Source organism: Papilio polytes, unplaced genomic scaffold (assembly GCF_000836215.1).
Source record: "Papilio polytes unplaced genomic scaffold, Ppol_1.0 DF823991.1, whole genome shotgun sequence".
Lineage (NCBI taxonomy): Eukaryota > Metazoa > Arthropoda > Insecta > Lepidoptera > Papilionidae > Papilio > Papilio polytes.
In genome coordinates this window covers 1,105,013-1,123,366 of record NW_013525213.1, presented here as the reverse complement: position 1 = coordinate 1,123,366, position 18,354 = coordinate 1,105,013, and the positions used below count along the sequence as shown (strand labels likewise).

At 35.5% G+C, this 18,354-nt stretch overlaps 1 protein-coding gene across 1 annotated transcript in view; it reads right to left on the bottom strand.

Annotated features, from left to right (window-relative positions):
• Positions 1-18,354, bottom strand: part of LOC106101372 (carboxypeptidase N subunit 2-like) — a 210,718-nt gene that overhangs the window by 145,097 nt on the left and 47,267 nt on the right. The window contains exon 2 of the mRNA XM_013280572.1: positions 4,547-4,589. The gene's annotated coding sequence lies outside the window, so the exon portion shown is untranslated. The remainder of the gene's footprint in view (positions 1-4,546; positions 4,590-18,354) is intronic.

Here is an 18,354-nt window from a genome sequence, read left to right as displayed (position 1 = left end):
ACAATTTAGTTTGATATATGCGCACGGTCTAAAGTCGGTTATGTTAATGAGTTCCATGTATAAAATCTTGATGCGAATAAGTCTCTACGTTATTTTGAAGGGATAAACAGAATCTAATGCGTGTATTACTTATACATGTTTTCTTTTCTGTCTCTAATTGCCTTGCAACGTGAGTGCCTGTCGTCTACGCCTTTCTTTGTCACGCAGCTTTATGACACTAGTGTCAAATGAGTGTCACACGGGCTAATGAGCAAAAAACTCAAGAAGGGGTTACGTAATGAGGCCTCCTGCTTAAGGCGGAGGAATGTATTTTTTAATGTCAAGTCGTAGCTACCAAATGTGTTTTTTTATTGGTTATTTATGCAATAGATATGTAACTAAAGAAACATAAGTGTAATTGGCTCTTTTAACAGTGGAAGTGTCCGCTTTAACATCTTAGCACGAATGTGCCGGCACGCCCGGTGTAATACCACGACCACACAGAAGACAGGCGTGAAATGGAAGCAATTCCGTGTTTCGTCTGATGAGTGTGGTGCCGGAGGCCTAATTTAAGTCCCTTTCTCTTTACCATCCTTTTCTTATAAGGAGAGGTTGGGAAGGGGAAGTGAATTTGACGGTGGAGGAGATGCATAGGAAGGGGAATTATCCTCTTTATGTGCGTCTCCTCCTCCGTCGTATAAGGGTAGGCAACGCATCCGCAATTGCGGATGTCTATGGGCAGCGGTCGCTTCACCATTTTGGCGGATTCTAGTGTCCGCTTGCTCCTTCGCCACCTTATGTTACAAAAAAAAAATGTCTTTTTTCATTCATCCATTCATGCGAAGATGTTAAAGCGGGCTCTACCACTGTGGATTTGTGGATTTTACAGTAAAAGTAAAACTAAAGGTAAGAGGTGGATGGATTGCGTGAAAGGTGACATGATCAAAAAGGGAGTGATGACTGAGATGACGGATGATTGAGTTATTTGGAGGACGAAAACCCGGGAGTAGGATAAGGCAGGGGAGATGATAATGACAGTAAAAGTAAAACTTTTTTATAATCAGTGTTATACACGTTCGTATCGTAAAAAGAAGTATTCTTTAAAGCATTAAAATAATCCTGGAAACCTGCACTCTGAATGTAGCAACGCTATCACAAGGCGCTAACCGAAAAGGTGCTTAGACGTAGTTTCCTACTGAATTGTCCATTTGAATCCCGTTTAACGACACTCCGCCAGCTACGTTCCGATAGTTCGCAACTTTCGACGCGATACCAAAAGAAGTTTCGTGTACGTGAGAAGACTGCAGCGAGATACCGAATTATTTTACGGATCATGTTCTTTCTAAAAGTGCTCGTATATTTGATGTTTAAGTAAAAAAAATCTACTGAGTTTTTGTTTTAAGATTATCCTTTGTACTTTTTAATTCAACAAATTTAGTAAACAGTTTCTATGTGTCGATATTTTCGCTTTTTAAAATCTGATTTGAGAATTCACTACTACAAACACTTACTAGATAGCAGCTGTGACCCGTGACTCCGTCCGCGTGAAATTAAAAAAAGCTTAACTAGTAGTCTATGTGTTCTTTTAGAGTTCTAGACTATGATCTACATCTGACCAAATTTAATTACTCACTAAGCCGTTCTGGAGACACCTATAACATCCATCTATATAAACATTCGCATTTATGACATTGTTAAGTTGCCTTGCTTCCTTGATGATGTTTCCCACATGGGTTTTTCCAATTTAATTACCCCCAAAGTTAAATAGCGTGAAAATATATAGCCTAAAGCATATCGTAAGTGTTGGGCTTTTTACTAAAGAAATAATTATTAAAAAATATACTGTGATTGCTGACATCCTACGCCACAATGTAGTGTGTGTTTACGCTTTATTATATTAGTATTGATATAATTAAGGATGACTCATTGCTGTGAAACAAAAGACAATCAACAGTAGACGAGATGCATAGTTTATGTCACGTCGATGTTCAAATGTATTTACATTGTCCGGTATCTATGGACATAGTAAAACCAGGTAGGTAGTTACTGCAGCAAACAGCGCAGATTCTCACGGGTATAGACTCATTGTGTAGCACGTTACTGTTATAGCTAAGCTAAGCGAGCTGGAATGGACAGCTCGTGCGTTTTTAATAGCTTAGTTTATACCATATATAGAATAGTTACTAAAAGATTTAATAAACGCGTTTTTGTATCCAATTTGTCGTCTTTCATCAATGCTTTTGAGTGCACATCCGGAAAATATAGTCAACGCAACGAACGTCCGCTTGTGAATACAGATAAACGTGATTTCATCTTGAGATAAGTCACACGAACCTTTCTCAATAGTTAGTTATGACAATTTATGACGTCACATGTTTATACACTGTCATACAATTAGAATGATTCTGTAAATGAAATAAACTAAGCTGAAATCGTAGGTTAGATAGAAAAATGGCAGTATTCAAAATGTACATTTTACAATTTTACAAAATAAGCATTTAAAGTTTTAATTTTTTTTTCAATTCCATTAAAGTTTGAAAATTTTGAAAATGTTATATCTCTCTTTAATTGACGAAATATCCTTCATATTAATTTTTTAACCAAACGCATTAGATTACATTATTAGTAGCGCCAGTGGTGGAGAAATTGAGAAGCAAAAGGTTAGCGTGGTATGGACATATTATGCGACGAAATGATGGGGACATAAACCAGAAAGTGTTGAGATTGAATGTGGATGGCTACAAAGGAAGAGGAAGACCGAAGAAAGTATGGATGGATTGTGTGAAGGAAGATATGCTTAAGAAAGGAGTGTATTCAGATATGACGGCTGATAGAGATGTATGGAAGAGCAGCACATACTGTGCCGACCCTCCATAAGGGATAAGGGCAAGTGGATGATGATGATGATGATGCATTAGATTACAAAGAATTATAACTAAATTGAAAGATAATGTTTGTATAAAAAATATGTGCCAAAACAGCTGATAAATGTATTGAATTACACAATGTAGCATATGATTCGTTCGTTGGTGAAACAACACGTCCAATCAAGTCGAAGTTTACCGGTAGTCGTTCGTGTTTTTTTTGTTCCACAACGTTGAAGGGGTCAAGTCATAAGAACAGTTATTTTTAATAAAGTACGCGATAACTTAATTATTATTTGAGATCCGCTTTTTGATATTTTCTTGTATATGAAGTAATTACATTTCGATTGAACGTCGAATATTATTCAGCCCGTGTAATAAAATGGATGCATATGTTGGAAGGGTCACCGAGGTTTTTAAGAAATTCCAAGTAGTTCTCTTTCTCTAGATCCACCATAGGATTGTATTGTAATTTTCATGAAAAGTCATACTATTGAGAAAATATACAAAGAGAAACAAGACCAATCTCAAATTAAAGCTATCTTGTTATCTTTTCCTGAAAAAAGCAGGTAAAATAATAGAAATAGGGGACCCGCGTATTGGCTCCGGACAAATTGAATTCAATATTTTCTGGTTGAAATATCACAAACAATGCCCCCACCGAGTTTCCTTCCGGCGGAAGCAATAGAGATAGACATCACAAATATCGCGACATTGAATAACCGATATACGAAATGCTTGGAAGTTAGCAATATAGAGAAACACAAACTTGTATAATCAATGTATATAAGCCTACTTCTATTCCTAAGTTGGACTATTTACAATCTCTACAACTACAGATCTAGTCATTAGAAGATTGTATGCTGGCATATCTATAGAGTCTTTGAAGCTTTTCGAGTATATGGCGTTGGTTTTCGAATCAAAGCAACCCAGAACTGAATAGAGTAAGATGCTGTCAGCTTACGGAATAAATAAAAAATACCCGAAACCGCATTGAACCGGCGAGCGATATAGATCGCTGAGCGAACGCTCAATGCTCTAATACCGGTAATGGACGCCGGCACGCTCCGGCTCAGTTCGATTTTCCGAATCGTTTGCGCCGCACGCCGCAGCTAGATAACGAGAAATGTCGCGACTATCGTTTTATGTGCATCGAAGATTGCCAGAGCCACGCCAACGCCTTCTAACCTCCCGCTGATATCACCGAACCGCTCACCGCATTTCCTTAATATAATTCTAATATTAAATCGAATAAAAGCGATTTTTATGAATTTTATTGTAGTATAATTTATTGCGAGTATTGGTGACTCAGGGTTTAAGCATTCAATGTGTAGATCTTGGTTTGAATCCCGCCATGTACCAATGGATATTTGTATTTCACTTGTAAATTTCCTCTGCATTCTTAAGGAAGAAAAACATCGACATGGAACCTGCTTATATCTGCCAATAAATTTAAAGATATATGTCAAGTCAACCAACCCGCAAGGGACCAGCGTGGTTGACTAACTAAACGTAAAGAAGAACGTATGGTAAGCATCAAATCACCACATAATGTTATCTATTACAGCGACTATTGCAATAGGTTCTTCGGGATGTAAGGGTTCCTAAAGGTTAGTACAAATTACTGAAGAGTACAAACTCTTTGCGCAGTCTTACCACATTTGTTTGTTGGACGGAGATATCAAAGTAAAATTTGTACGTACCAGGAACATGTGATCGGGAATACGACTCTCATTCCTAAAGTATCTGAAACAAAATGAAATAAACGTTAAATATCGCACCATAATGAGAATTAATTTGTGGCGTTTCTCGTTGTTTTAAGTTGAATTATCAAAATTAAATAAAATTCACATGTCATACTTATTATTTACGGAACGTTCGTGATTGACAATTTCATGACATTGTTTTCCGTTAGTTCCGCTAATTGTCCGGAATATCGTACGTAAACAAATTTAAACGTTGATAAACATTGTATTCTGTAAGATGATCTCACTTCGTATAATGATTAGCCCACGCAAACAACTTCCATGACTGTATAAGAACAGGATGAAACAAATCAGTCGCAGATTAATCGAGAAGCAAATTACCGTAACCAATACACCTCAAGACAACTACTAAAACTAGCGATGGCATACAAGGACAAATTACATATTTAACGTTGCCGGTTAATTGTGAACTTGGTCCGTTTATAATCTTACTAAAATTACAAATAAATGTCTGGCAATTGTACACCGATAGAAGTAAATTATGAACGACTATTCGCCCGGGATTCCTTCCCAGTGGAATTTTATAAAAACTACATCTATGCCAAATTTCATCGAGATCCATTCAGCAGTTTAGGCTTCAAACTCTAACAAACATCCATACATCCATTTAACATTCGCATTTATGATATTAGTATGAATGATTTGAAAAGTTTACACTTTCGTATTAGTTAAAAATATACCTAGTCACTACAAATAGACGAGTTTCACAATATATCTGTATCATGTTCTCAAGCACAAGACATACTAAAGTTTATAATGCACGTTTCTGATGAATGCCGCGAGCGATGCACGCACAGACAAAAGATTTTGATTAATCACGATGAATACAAGCTGGGAAAAGTGTTGTGAAATGTTTTTATATGTAAGAGTAATTTGTATCTGTGTAGTTGAAATGACGAATGAAGTGTCATTTAAGGCGAGTTCTTCTCAGGAGTGTTATAGTCGTACTGTAAATCAACCTAAGGTCGTTCACTGCTGAACTGCTACAATCACCAATACATTCCCGCAACCTAGATCATGTCCATCTTGCGGAAGGCCTACCTTTGCGTCGACCTCTCCGGGACTTTTCAACCCATTATAATAAGTGGTGTTTACAAAAGTTACAAGACCTTTAAACACGTCTTACTAATATTATAAATGCGAAAGTTTAGATGGATGGATGGATGTTTGTGAAGATGAAATTTGGCATAGACATAGAGGATAATCTGAAAGAACACGTAGGCTACTTACTTTTATTTTTTTAATTCCACGCGAACGGAGTCGTGGGCGAAAGCTAGTACAACTCTTAACAATACAAAGACATCTTTAAGTAACTAGTCAAATGTTCGAAAACTCCACGCTATTCTACGAGTGTACTGAGGCGTGTGGGAATTCGACGATGCAAATATCTAGAGTAAAATATACAATGCCAGTTGTGAAGAAGTTGTTTCAGTATCACAACATAAATGTATAAGACGATACTACTCTGTGACTATTATTGTCTCATAATAGCTATGTTAGGATCTTTTTGTCGCAATTTGATGATTCATAGCACGATTCTATGAGTAATAAATGTCGCTTTAATCATAGACGGTTTATCTGATTAAGTCTAGCTTAAAAGGTTACCTTTTAACGTTTAACAATAGGACAGTCATATGCTATATTTCAGTACTAAATAGTTCACAGGCCTTGAATCTATATTTTGATTTAGATAGATAGAAATAAATGGAGTTAGTTTTATGATCAAACACAATAGAGGTGACAACTTTATGAAAGTCCTAGCTTTCGCCCGCGACTCCGTCGGCGTGGAATTAAAAGAAACGAAAGTGAGTAGCCTATGTGTTCTTCCAGACTATCTTCTACGTCTATGCCAAATTTCATAGAGTACCGTTCAGCCGTTTAGGCTACAAACTCTAACAAACATCCATCTATCCATCTAAACTTTCGCATTTATAATATTAGTAAGATTGTAGAAACACATTGAATATCTACACAATATCTACATTGCAAGGCGCAACTTAATAATGTAGTATTTAGACGCATTCAAAGTTTTGTAAAATTCAAATCCTACAAAGTTACCGACATCATCAGTTCAGACATCCCTTTGTGCGCGTGCCAACCCTAAGAAGTTTTTATTCCACAAAAGAAATAATGTATCAATTTTTCTTTCCCCAACCATTGGCGTCCAGTATCTCTTCCGTGTTCCGAAACAATTTGATTTTATTATCCGTCGAGCGGGCGTGTTTCATGTTGCCCTCGGGAGTTTTTCTAATTTACCCAACCTGTGATTCACCGGTGGCTCATCCGTTTGCGGTAATTGCAACGATTTAACATTCAGATAGCAACATTGAACGCGAGCGAAGTGGCTGCGATGCGCTTTAGAATTATGTGCAGCAAGATTAACTTTGCGAATGGACGTTTAATTAAATTTTACTTCTACATTTGTTGTTAAACACTTTGTTTGTAGAATTTCATAAAAGATAATAAGACACTATAACGACAATAATTGTTTTAGGCAATACGGCCAATGGTTTGTTGGTCGGTAATGTTTAGAGTAGCTTTTGCCCGACTCCGTTCGCGTGGAATTAAAAAAAAAACAAAAGTAATTAGCCTCAGTGTTCTTCTAGACTATGTACTACATCTATGCCAAATTTATTTAGATCCATCTAAACTTTCGCATTTATAATATTAGTGTGATGAATATGACAATACTATTATCATAATTAACCATGTTAAGATAATATTTTAATGACTTCCAAGAGTAAATCTAAAATATAGGAAGGAAAAATTTGTTGGTGGAGACGCATAGGAAGGGGAAATATAATTTTAAGTGCGTCTCTTTCTTCCTTAAGAGTAGACAAGAAGTCTATGGTCAGCGGTCGCTTGGCTATTGTGGTGACGTCATATGGCCGCTTGCTTGCCACCTTATGAAATAAAATATCTATCCTATAAAAAAATCTTTTAATATATGCAAATACAAAATAGAAGGCTGAGTATACGAACTGAAAACTAATATAGTATCCTTGTTACCGCCACATACGTTGTCTTAGTGTAATAATAGTTAAAGGACGTGAAGATCCGTTCCGCCCAGTTAATTGCACGTGTACGGCTGTATGCGGTCTACATCGGCAAACTATAATTAAACTGAAAACCTATTACTAGTTCGCTGTGTAAGATATTTACTAGAAAGCGACGCTTCCCTTTGACTCATTTCTCTGTAACGTCTAAGCGGGTATTCTAAATATAATTTCGAGGAAGTTGTCTTTCTATCGTCGGTTATGATAATAAAATTAACTACATATATCCTAATGTATCCTTTTTTTAATCTTCATGATTTGCTTATAATACGAATTTAACATATAATTTATTTGCTGTATTAAGAAGAAAAAGGTAAAATGGTTTCGCGCGAAATATTTCCCTAACTTAAATTAAACCGAGTTTCGCCTGTTTGCGAAACAATAAAAAATAAAAGAAACATTTTTAAAAGAGATACTTGCCAGCCGTCGTAACTGTTTTTACTAACAAATTAAGGAAGTGTCCCGCCGGCCGAGTCGCAGATGAAATTAAGTAGGTTTGTAATCTTGGCGTCGAGTTTTAGAGGACAAAAGTTTGGGAAATTACGTTTTCTGATACTGTATAGATGTTTTAATATTACTTTATACTCTCACCATTTCAACGGACCATTAATATATTCAAAACTGTAACTATAGTAGCCATCATACTCATAAATGAGAAATTATGGATCGATGTTTGTTGCTCCAAAACGAATTAACGGATCTCGATGAGATTTTGTTAACTTACTATGATGTCCTTAGTTCCGCAAAAAAGCTACTTTGAATTATTTTCAAGTGTAAGTGTTATACTACATACTTTGTTGGTTTAATATTTAAAACATAAAAAGCATTATTAATCGATATTACGGCCAATAGTCTATTCAAAAACGTAGCCATTTTTTTAATATAAAAATAGTAAGGGGTTAATTAGATTTAACAAATTTAATATAGAAGTTACAACAGCGAGTTACAAGTAGGTCAGATAGTCTTGCATCGGACATCAGGAAGCGAACTCTGCAGCCGGATATAAGCCGGTCAATCCCGGTCATCCGGGAGCCAAGCGGGAGTAATGTCGCGGCGGCACGGACAAATAGTCCTTTAGATTAGCGTCGCCTTGATTAACTTTGTTAAATGATGTTCGCCTACTTTGTTATGCACCCCTGGTACATCGCGTTGGGGATTACACGAACTTGTTAGTTAGAAAAAAAAATGTCTGGCACACAAAAACTCGTTCGTCTAAATTATATAGAGTATAAAAACAAATCGAATACATAAAGCTACTTAAAAATATTCTGACTTTTAATTAACTTTAAATGTTATCAAAATTTTCGCTAAAATATTCATTTTCACATCACATATATCTTTGGATTAGTTAAAGTCGAACGCCTCCGCTACGGATGTGTGTAATCAGTTATACGGGCGGTTTAATGGGACAAATTAAATGAACCGGGCGTTTGTCGGCGACCGATAGTGGGTAACTGCTCGCCTTTGCCGCTGAAAAGTGGCCAGACTAACGCGAAATTATCAAATGAGAGAGATTACCAATTGCTAAAATCGATAAAATCACTTTGAAAGTGTGTACACACCTGAAACTAAAATATAACACAACTGTTGTCTCGCTTTGAGCGTATACGGAGCGCACACTACTCGATTTTTAGTTGTGTAACTAAACAGTTGAATTGTCTGCGAAACAATCGACAATCGCACAACAGTTGTACGAGAGTGTAGTCAAAGGTCTGCGCCCGATCTAAAAACAACAAAATTTACTATGAATTGTTTATACCTGCGTAGTAATTTACGTGCGTGATGTCCTTAAATAATTAAGTTTATATTTTTTGCAATATATTTAAGTGAACTTCAAGTTTTAAACAATTGAATGTTATCGATACTGCTAAGAATGCAAGTCTTGCTCAAGAATTGAACCCAGGAAATCCGCCGCGAGGCGCCTTGATACCGTTGCACTACTGCAGTTAACGGGACACCGCGGCACATTCATACAGTTCAATTATACCGCCAGCGGAACTCAGATATCACTTTAATTCTGAAATGATTGTATAGCGCAACCGACCAATGATATAGAACTCGATTTACATTAAAAAATAACAACTTCCTGGGCCACATTACATTGGCTCTTATCGGAGTCACCACAATGTACGAGAAGGACCAGCAACGTAAACCCCCTAATTGGTAATCGCTCCAAAATAACCGGTGTCTCGTTACGTTGGCAACAATTTTGTATGTAGCCTTATATAAAAGTCATCATTCATACTCTTTGCGGCGTCACGACTCGCTCGGGGCGTAATCCAATTTAAAATTCAACCGGCTGGCTTAAAAAGTGTGGTTAATTTGACGATGCAAAAGGGAAGAGAAGCACTTGTGATTTTCGTCGGGTAACGTCTTGAAAACGCGTGAGGGCGCATTGACCGCCCTATTTAAGTATTCACCTCTTTGAATTTATTTTTAGCAGCACCACGGTCGGGACACGCCTTTAATAAGCCGCTTGCATAAAATGTGTTAATTGAAGACTTACTTGAAACAGTTTCTATGTTAAATTTGTAATTGGTTACATGTTACTTGACATATAAATGTTTTTGTTTTCATCGCGCAGGTGCTAGAATTCGGTCGACGTTAAATTGATTGATGTGTGGGTGGAGCTCCACTTAGCGTAATTAAAACCTTTAAAGATTTAACGCCGAACGTTCCCCGTTCGCCGCAATTCTAAAATGTTTTGCCTTCATTATCTGGCTTTTTAGCGGTATCCAAATTACAAATAAATCTACATTAATAAACGAATCAAATGAACTCTGTAGATTTTTGTAAAATAGTTTTTATTTTAACTTAGAAGATTAATGTTTGTTTTTGTCGTTTTACGTAAACGCCACTTAAAGGCAGCGCCTTAAAACACTTTAAACTAAACAAGGATCGTTTACAGTAAATTTAACTCAAATGAAACGTCTATTTGGTGGCTTGTAGTTATATTTTGGCTCTAACGTAGCTATCAAAGGAGAGCCGCGTCTGATTCATTGCCGCATTAATCTTTGACACGGTCGCAGCTCACAAATTGTCGCCTTAATAATGGCTGGTAATAAGCTGTACTTTCGCTGGGAATTACCTCGTTGGAAGCGTTTGTACGTGTTTACACGGACCTAGACCATTACACTATTACGAACGCTGAATTGCGGTAATATTTCTTGAAAGAATCGTTTTGTTAACGTCTCTATTCTTTCATTTTACGTTATTACAACTTTGTCAAATTTTTGCTTCAGTGATCTTGTAATGGTTATAATTCACGTGTACGTGTGATAATAATGAGTACCATTTATATCCCAAAACAATGTTAATGCAAGATTATATTTAGACATTTCACAGCCTGGCATTTTTATTTATAATTTTCGAAATAATTTAGAAAAATTTTAAAGTTGATTTTATTGATATGTCTATTTCTAATGAGTCTATGTTTATCTTATAAAGGTAAAAAAGTTGAGAAAGATTTGTTATAATTAATATTTATTAAAATAGACTATTAACTTCGTGTATTTTTTTTTCTAATTTCATCTCTAACTTGCGACATAAATATTGGACAAGTTGTTCTCTATGCTTTAATCTATGATATAAGTTACATTGTTGTGATAGTCGAATCTGATAAGTTAAGCATCAGTGTAAACAATAATTTTGTTATGTTAAAGTTCTTTTTGATTTTAGTTATCCTCACCATCTTGATGGCAGGCATTCCACAACCGTGCGGTTCTTTCTGCCTCACACAGCCGCTTTGTGGAACGATCTGTCGGCGGTATTTCCAAACCAACACGACTTAGGGTTCTTCAAGAAGCGAGCCTATCATTTCTACAAAGGCTGGCAATGCATCTGTAGTTTGTCTGGTGTTGCGGATGTCCATGGGTGTCGTTAATGTTTGCCCTCTTGTATTATACAAAAAACAATGCCTCCTATTATTACACTACACTCTGCCATCTGTAGGCACACGATCTAACACGCTTCATAGCCGAGTCACGCTCGCATCGCATTTACGCTATTTTTCCTCTCAAACGAACCGAAAATGATCACAAACTAGATTTACCTCATTATGACACTCCCCCCTAACATCAGTTCGATGAACTTAAGTGAATAAAAAATGAGCGGCCATTTGTCGTGCATGTGTCACGCATTCGTCTCCACTTGATATTAAGCGGGACTATTTTAGGATTATTTCACAAATCGCTTATGGTAAATGCCTTTTTATGAACAATCTACGGATAACGTTTGTATAGATTTAAAAATGTATGAAGATTGGACACACGTCTATCGTTATGATGTCCTGGTAACCGTTTGATAAATAAAGTTTGTTTCGTTTTATCAAATAGATATTAAAGTAATAAATACAAATTCTTTATAGTCTATGTCTATAATGTTGTAAAGTCTTCACTTTAAGGCTATATTACTAATATTATGCAAAATAATAATAATAATAATAATAATAATAATTCATTTATTGTCTCTTTTGTATACATTTCATGAAAGTCTTGGCTCCTGTAGTAGGTTGCCCTGTGTCACAGGAGCCAATTCCTTCCCCAATACTTCATTACAATTCTTTTAATATCTACACAAAGAAAACAAAAAAAATACATTACAATTAATGAGTTATTTTAAAACATTGAAAAAAGGTACAAGAAAATTTAAGGTGTTAACATTTTCGAATAAAACAATTATAATTAACAATTAGATGGTTTTTTTTTCCCTCATCTTTCCCGCGTGTATGATGAATGATTTGTGCGCGTGTGTGTGTGGGTGTGGGTGTGTGTGTGTGTGTGTGTGTGTAGGTGTGTGTGCGTGTGTGTGTGCACGTGTGATTGTGAGTTATGTATGTGCTTGTTGAATATAATGGCCCCTGCATGTTGTATGGTTGTGTGTGTGTGTTACTTTAGAAATTATTTTGAAATAGATTTTCACAGGTCTTATAATCCATCTCCTCTAGCCATTTCCTTGTAACTATTCGTAAATGATATGCTTTCAGGTTCCTAATTTTTGATTTTTTGTCTAAAATATTATATAGGTAGGGGGCAAGATATTTATAATGTTTTATGGCAAGTGAACTTTTAAATGCTGGCAAATTAAATCTATGTATTCTCTTGCTTTGCGTGGATGTTATACTGATTTGGTTTTTATGTAGGGACTTGATGCATTCAAATATGAATGTTTTTCGAACACTCAAGATCTTACATTTTCTGTACAGTTCGTAGGTAGGATATTTAAAGGGCAGTTTGAACATAACCTTTAATAGTGACCGTTGGGCTCGTTCTGCCTCTAGAATACAAGTTTTCGAGGCTCCACCCCAAGAACAAACACAATAGTTAATCAAGCAGTGGCAGAGGGCATTGTATGTTTTGATTAGTAGGTCATGATCGGCAACTGCTCGCAATTTTCTAAATATAAAAATAAGCCTTCTGATGCGCTTAGCTACTGTGCCTACATGTTGCTTCCAGTTGAGATTTTCATCAAGCGTAACACCAAGATACTTGAATGTACTTGTGCGTTCGATTTTAGAGCATATACAATCCTGTTTAGGAAAGGGCTGTCTGTTACAAGGGGCTTCATGAATTGTAATCGAAAAGCCGTTCGGAGGTTTTGATCGCGACGTTTAGATGGATGGCAAATGGCAAAAGGCAAAAGCAAATGGCAAAAGTTTAGATGGATGGATGTTTGTTAGAGTTTGTAGCGTAAACGGCTGAAAGGATTTCGATAAATTTAGGTATGGATGTAGACAGTCTGGAAGAACACATACTCCATTCACTTTTGTTCTTTAATTCCACGGACGGAGTCGCGGGAGAAAGCTAGTATAATGAAGTATAAAATAGCAATGCTAATTTCTCGATAGAAGGAAGTCGTTACTCCTCCCGACTTCTGCCAGCATTCTTTCCGGCGCGATTTGCCTCCGAACAAAGCAAATTCCAAAAGTAATTAATCTACTCGCTAATTGACAGATTATCCGATTAAGGACAAAGCCTGATTTCACCCTTTTCAAGAGTTAAAATCCAAGCCGCCATTTTTCATTCCCATTTACTTATCGCGAAGTTCCGTTTTATAATGTATTGTAATGAACTCATGAATTAGCTATTCAATTGTCATATCAACGTTTATAATATTTATTAGAAATACAATCTAACTAATATTATAAATGCGAATGTTTCGATGGATGTTTGTTTGTTTGTAGCCTAAACGGCTGAACAGATCTGGATGAAATTTGACATAGATTAAAGCAGTGTATGGAAGAACACATAGGCTACTTGCTTTTGTTATTTTTTATACTACACGGACGGAGTCGCAGGTAAAAGCTAGTATAATAATAAAATAAGGACTAGTATGTAATTCGATTGTTAAATTGTTAACAACTGCATAAATCTTTTTTTCAATAAAATAATATATTTGCTGTTACATGAAAAACATTACTTATTTGTAAGGTTATTCTAAATAATATGTAAAAATTAATTCGTATTTCTTAAATTTCGGTAGCATAAAATGTTATTTAAAAAGTGCAGTCTCGTGTATTGGAGAGCTAAGCATGTCTGGCTGGCCTCACAGCCCATGAAATTGCACGTCACCACCATCTCTCTGATTTCAACGTTTCATAAGAATAAGAGCTCTAAAGTGGTTCGGAGATACGTTAGGTTATAAATAAACGGATGATTTAAAAATAGTACGGGGTTTATTTTGTAATAGAAACTATAATATGCAGATTCTCTACAGAAATAGTTTTAACTGTGTTCTTATAACAGCCTAAAAAATTTTTTACATCTATTTCAATGTCATTACTAGGAAAGTTTTATAAATTAGTATGTATCGAAATAATTAAAAAAACATTTTTGACGAATGCCGAAGAATATGCATAATATTTCAAAATTTCTTTCACCATTAAAAAGCTGCTTTCAGTAACATATGACATATTTTTCGATTTTACGTGGACGAAGTCGAGATCAACAGCTAGTCTTTAATAAAAATATTTCGCTTCAACTAATACTCATTTGGTTCAAAACTTTAAACAATTTTAAATCCTTTATTTTGTCCTAATAAATAAATACCTTCACCATACTCTATTCCCGTGTTGTCCCTAAGGCTCCCATGTCCGTAGGGTAAACCAGGTTGTGACCTGTGGAAATGCTATGTATCCAGGTCAAGCGAGGGTTTGGCGACATTTTTATATTTGTACAAAGAGGCATGACTCACGTAAACTGAACCTTTTTATACATTCGATGGTTATCGCTATTTGTTTGTGTTTGTAAAGTATTTTATATTACAAGCTATTATTTTAAAAGATTTGTGACTTTTCCTGGTCAAAAATCACATTAACTAATTAAGGCTCTTACTATAACATTATATTATATATGTGAAAGTTTGGATGGATAAAGGATGTTTGTTTGTAACCTGACGGCTGAACGGATCACGATGTAATTGGAATCAAAAGAAATACGCTATCTAGTTTTATATTTATTTCACGCGGACGGTGTCGCGAACGAAAGTTAGTGTTTTTTTTTATAACATAAGATGGCAAACGAGCAAGCGGCCACCTGAATTCGCCAATATGGCGAAGCGACCGCTGCCCATAGACATCCACAATTGCAGATGCGTTGCCAACCCATATCCGACGGAGGAGGAGACGCACATAGAGATATTTCCCCTTCCTATGCATCTCCTCCACTGTCGAATCAACTTTCCCTTCCCATCCTCTCTTTATGAGAAAAGGGTGGAAAGGGAAAGGGACCAAAATTAGGCCTCCGGCACCACACTCATCAGACGAAACGCGGAATTGCTTCCACTTCACGCCTGTTTTCTTTGTGCTCGTGGTATTACACCGGGCGAGCCGGCCCATTCGTCCGAAGATGATAAAGTGGGGTCTACCACTGTTAAAAGTGTCTAAGTACATGATAAATTTAGGTTGCTAGTGGCATAAAACGTTAAATTTCGAAATATAATTTCCTTAGTCAATAACTAAATAAGACCTCACAAAGTTTTGAATCGCACAACTCGTAGGCAGCACAGCAATCTCTTAAAGTATGTTATTGGAGAACATATAGAAAACTTCGAAAGTATTGTAATAATAATTTTCAATATTTACGTTAGAAACTGTGACCATCTGATGCCAAGAATCCCTATAGACTGTGACGTCATACAGAGGTACTATTCGTAGAATTATGTAGTTTATTATCTAGGGAGTAACGTTTAATACAATTTAATTTTGTAATGTAATGCTTATGTCCGCGACTCCATCCACATGGAATTAAAAAAGTAAGTAGCTTATTCGTTCTTCCAGACTATTCTCTACATTTATGCTTCATTTCATCGAGATTCGTTAATTAGTTTAGGCAAAAAACCCTAACAAACATCTACCAATCTAAACATTCGCATTTATAATATTAGTAACAAGTAACATTATTGTCACACAATGTGTTATCTATACTATTATAATAAAGCGTAAACACACACTTTGTTGCCTAAGATGTCAGCAATTACAGGTTATTTTTGAACAATTATTTTTTTAATAAAAAGCCTTAGACTTCCGTCGCGCTTTAGGCTATATATTTTCACGCCATTAAACTTAGGGGGTAAACATTTTGGATAAAAACCCTAATGTGGGAAAGAGACTATAAGTTGCTGCCAACATCAAGAAAGCAAGATTGCTAAAGTTTGTCATGTAATGTCATGTCATTTTGACATTTGTTATTGATAATTTGACAAATGTAAACAATAAAATAAAGTTTTTACAATTTTACGCGGATGAATCCGCATGCGAACAGCTATAGACTCATAAGTAAGACAACCCTATATGAATAGGAATGTTTGCAAGAAAGCAATTACTTTGAGAGTACGGAGAAAGGAGCAACCTTTGTCTGCTTCGTATTAGGGTTAAACTCGAGCTACTTACATATTACTTTTTTAATTCATATTATCAAAGAGATTTCAAAGAAAGGTTTGTTTGCGTATATTGTATTATAATCTTTTATTGCCCCATCAGTTATGTTAATTGATGTTTAGTAAAGACTACCTGTTGCTGGCAATTTCGTCCACGTAGAATGAAAAAATAGTATGAAATATAGCCTATGTTATTAACTGATAACGTAGCTTTTTAATAGTGAAAAAATTTTCAAAATCGGCCCAGTAGTTTTTGAGTTATTTCAATATATTCAAAAACAAATCTTTCCTCTTTATATTAGTACTAGCTGTTGCTCGCGACTTCGCCCGCGTGAAATTAAAAAATATAGCCTATGTTACTCAATGATAACGTAGCTTTCTAATGGTGAAAGAATTTTTGAAATCGGCCCAGTAGTTTTTAAGTTATTTCAATACATACAAAAATACAAATCTTTCCTCTTTATAATAGTATAAATAGATCTGCCCTAAACTAAGCACAGATTATAAGAACATCTGTTTTTTAACCGTCACACGGGTACCGTTTACTAGTTCCTAATTAGAACGATCTATTGTAAAACGTAACCTCGATTCAACCAGAGATAGCATCACACGGATGACAAAGGGAAATGCAATTAACACGATCCGTCATTCAATAAAGCGCATTTAAATTGAGTAATCTGTGATATTATCTCGTTAAACCTGATCTTTGAAAAGCCACGTCCACAGTGGACCGCTTTGAGCGGACTCAGCGAGAGGACAGGAATTTAAGCTTGTTAAATTAAAACGGAGACATTTCGAATGCATTTTCTTGACAAACGTATAGTAATAAATGCAAATAACACATTTAAAGTGTACATACTAATGTACGTACAAAAACAATGGAATTTTGTTTTTTTTTTAATGAAATTCTTAAAATATTGTGAGATACTTAAAAAAGCACTTTTAAGCATTTTTAAAAATAAAAGGAGTATTATTTTTAATTTACGTTAATATTTAAAACGTCATACATTAGTAAAAAAAGGTACTTTAAGTTACGTAATTTTTTATACAGTGTGCTCGCATCTTTAGTGTTAATTTGTTCATGAGACGCATCCGTTGCTCGCCGTCGACTGGAAATTGTTGTTAAGAACAAAAGCTTCTGATGAACAACTGCAATGAATTAGGAAGTGGCGCTGGCGTCGGCGTGGCCGTGGGCGGAATTACGCGGGATCGGACACAGATTCATGGAATCATTACTTAACTCGAAACTTTGCGAATTAACTTTTGTTAGCTTAAAAGGGTTTTAACTTTGAAGTTTTTTTTTAACAATGTAATTAATGTTTCTATTATCTTCTTCCAGTACAATTCGTGAATTTATTAATGAATAAAGCGACAGAAATAAAATGTCTGTTTTACTTATCTTAATAATTTCATTTTATTTTGTTAAATTTCCAAGTAATACGTTCAAGTGTCTTTCTTTTTAAAATTAAAGCGATTTTATTTACACTTCAACAGAGATATAATCATTGTGAAAGTAACAAAACAGCTGTGATTTTAAAACGACATTATTCAAGTGCTCATGAAATTACTAAAAGCGGCCGCCGCGTGTTCCGATGCCTAGAATTCTGTTAAATTTCTACATTAATAAAAGCCAGATTCAGTTACAGTGCAACAGTCGTATCTAGAGAAAATATTCAGAAATCGGATGTTATCTATATATAATATCATTCGAGATTCTTTAAGATGTTTAACTTTTAAAAACAGAATAAAATATTTTTTCCGATAATGTTGAACAATAAATGTTGCTTGCGGCTTGGTTACCGCGAAATTAAAAAA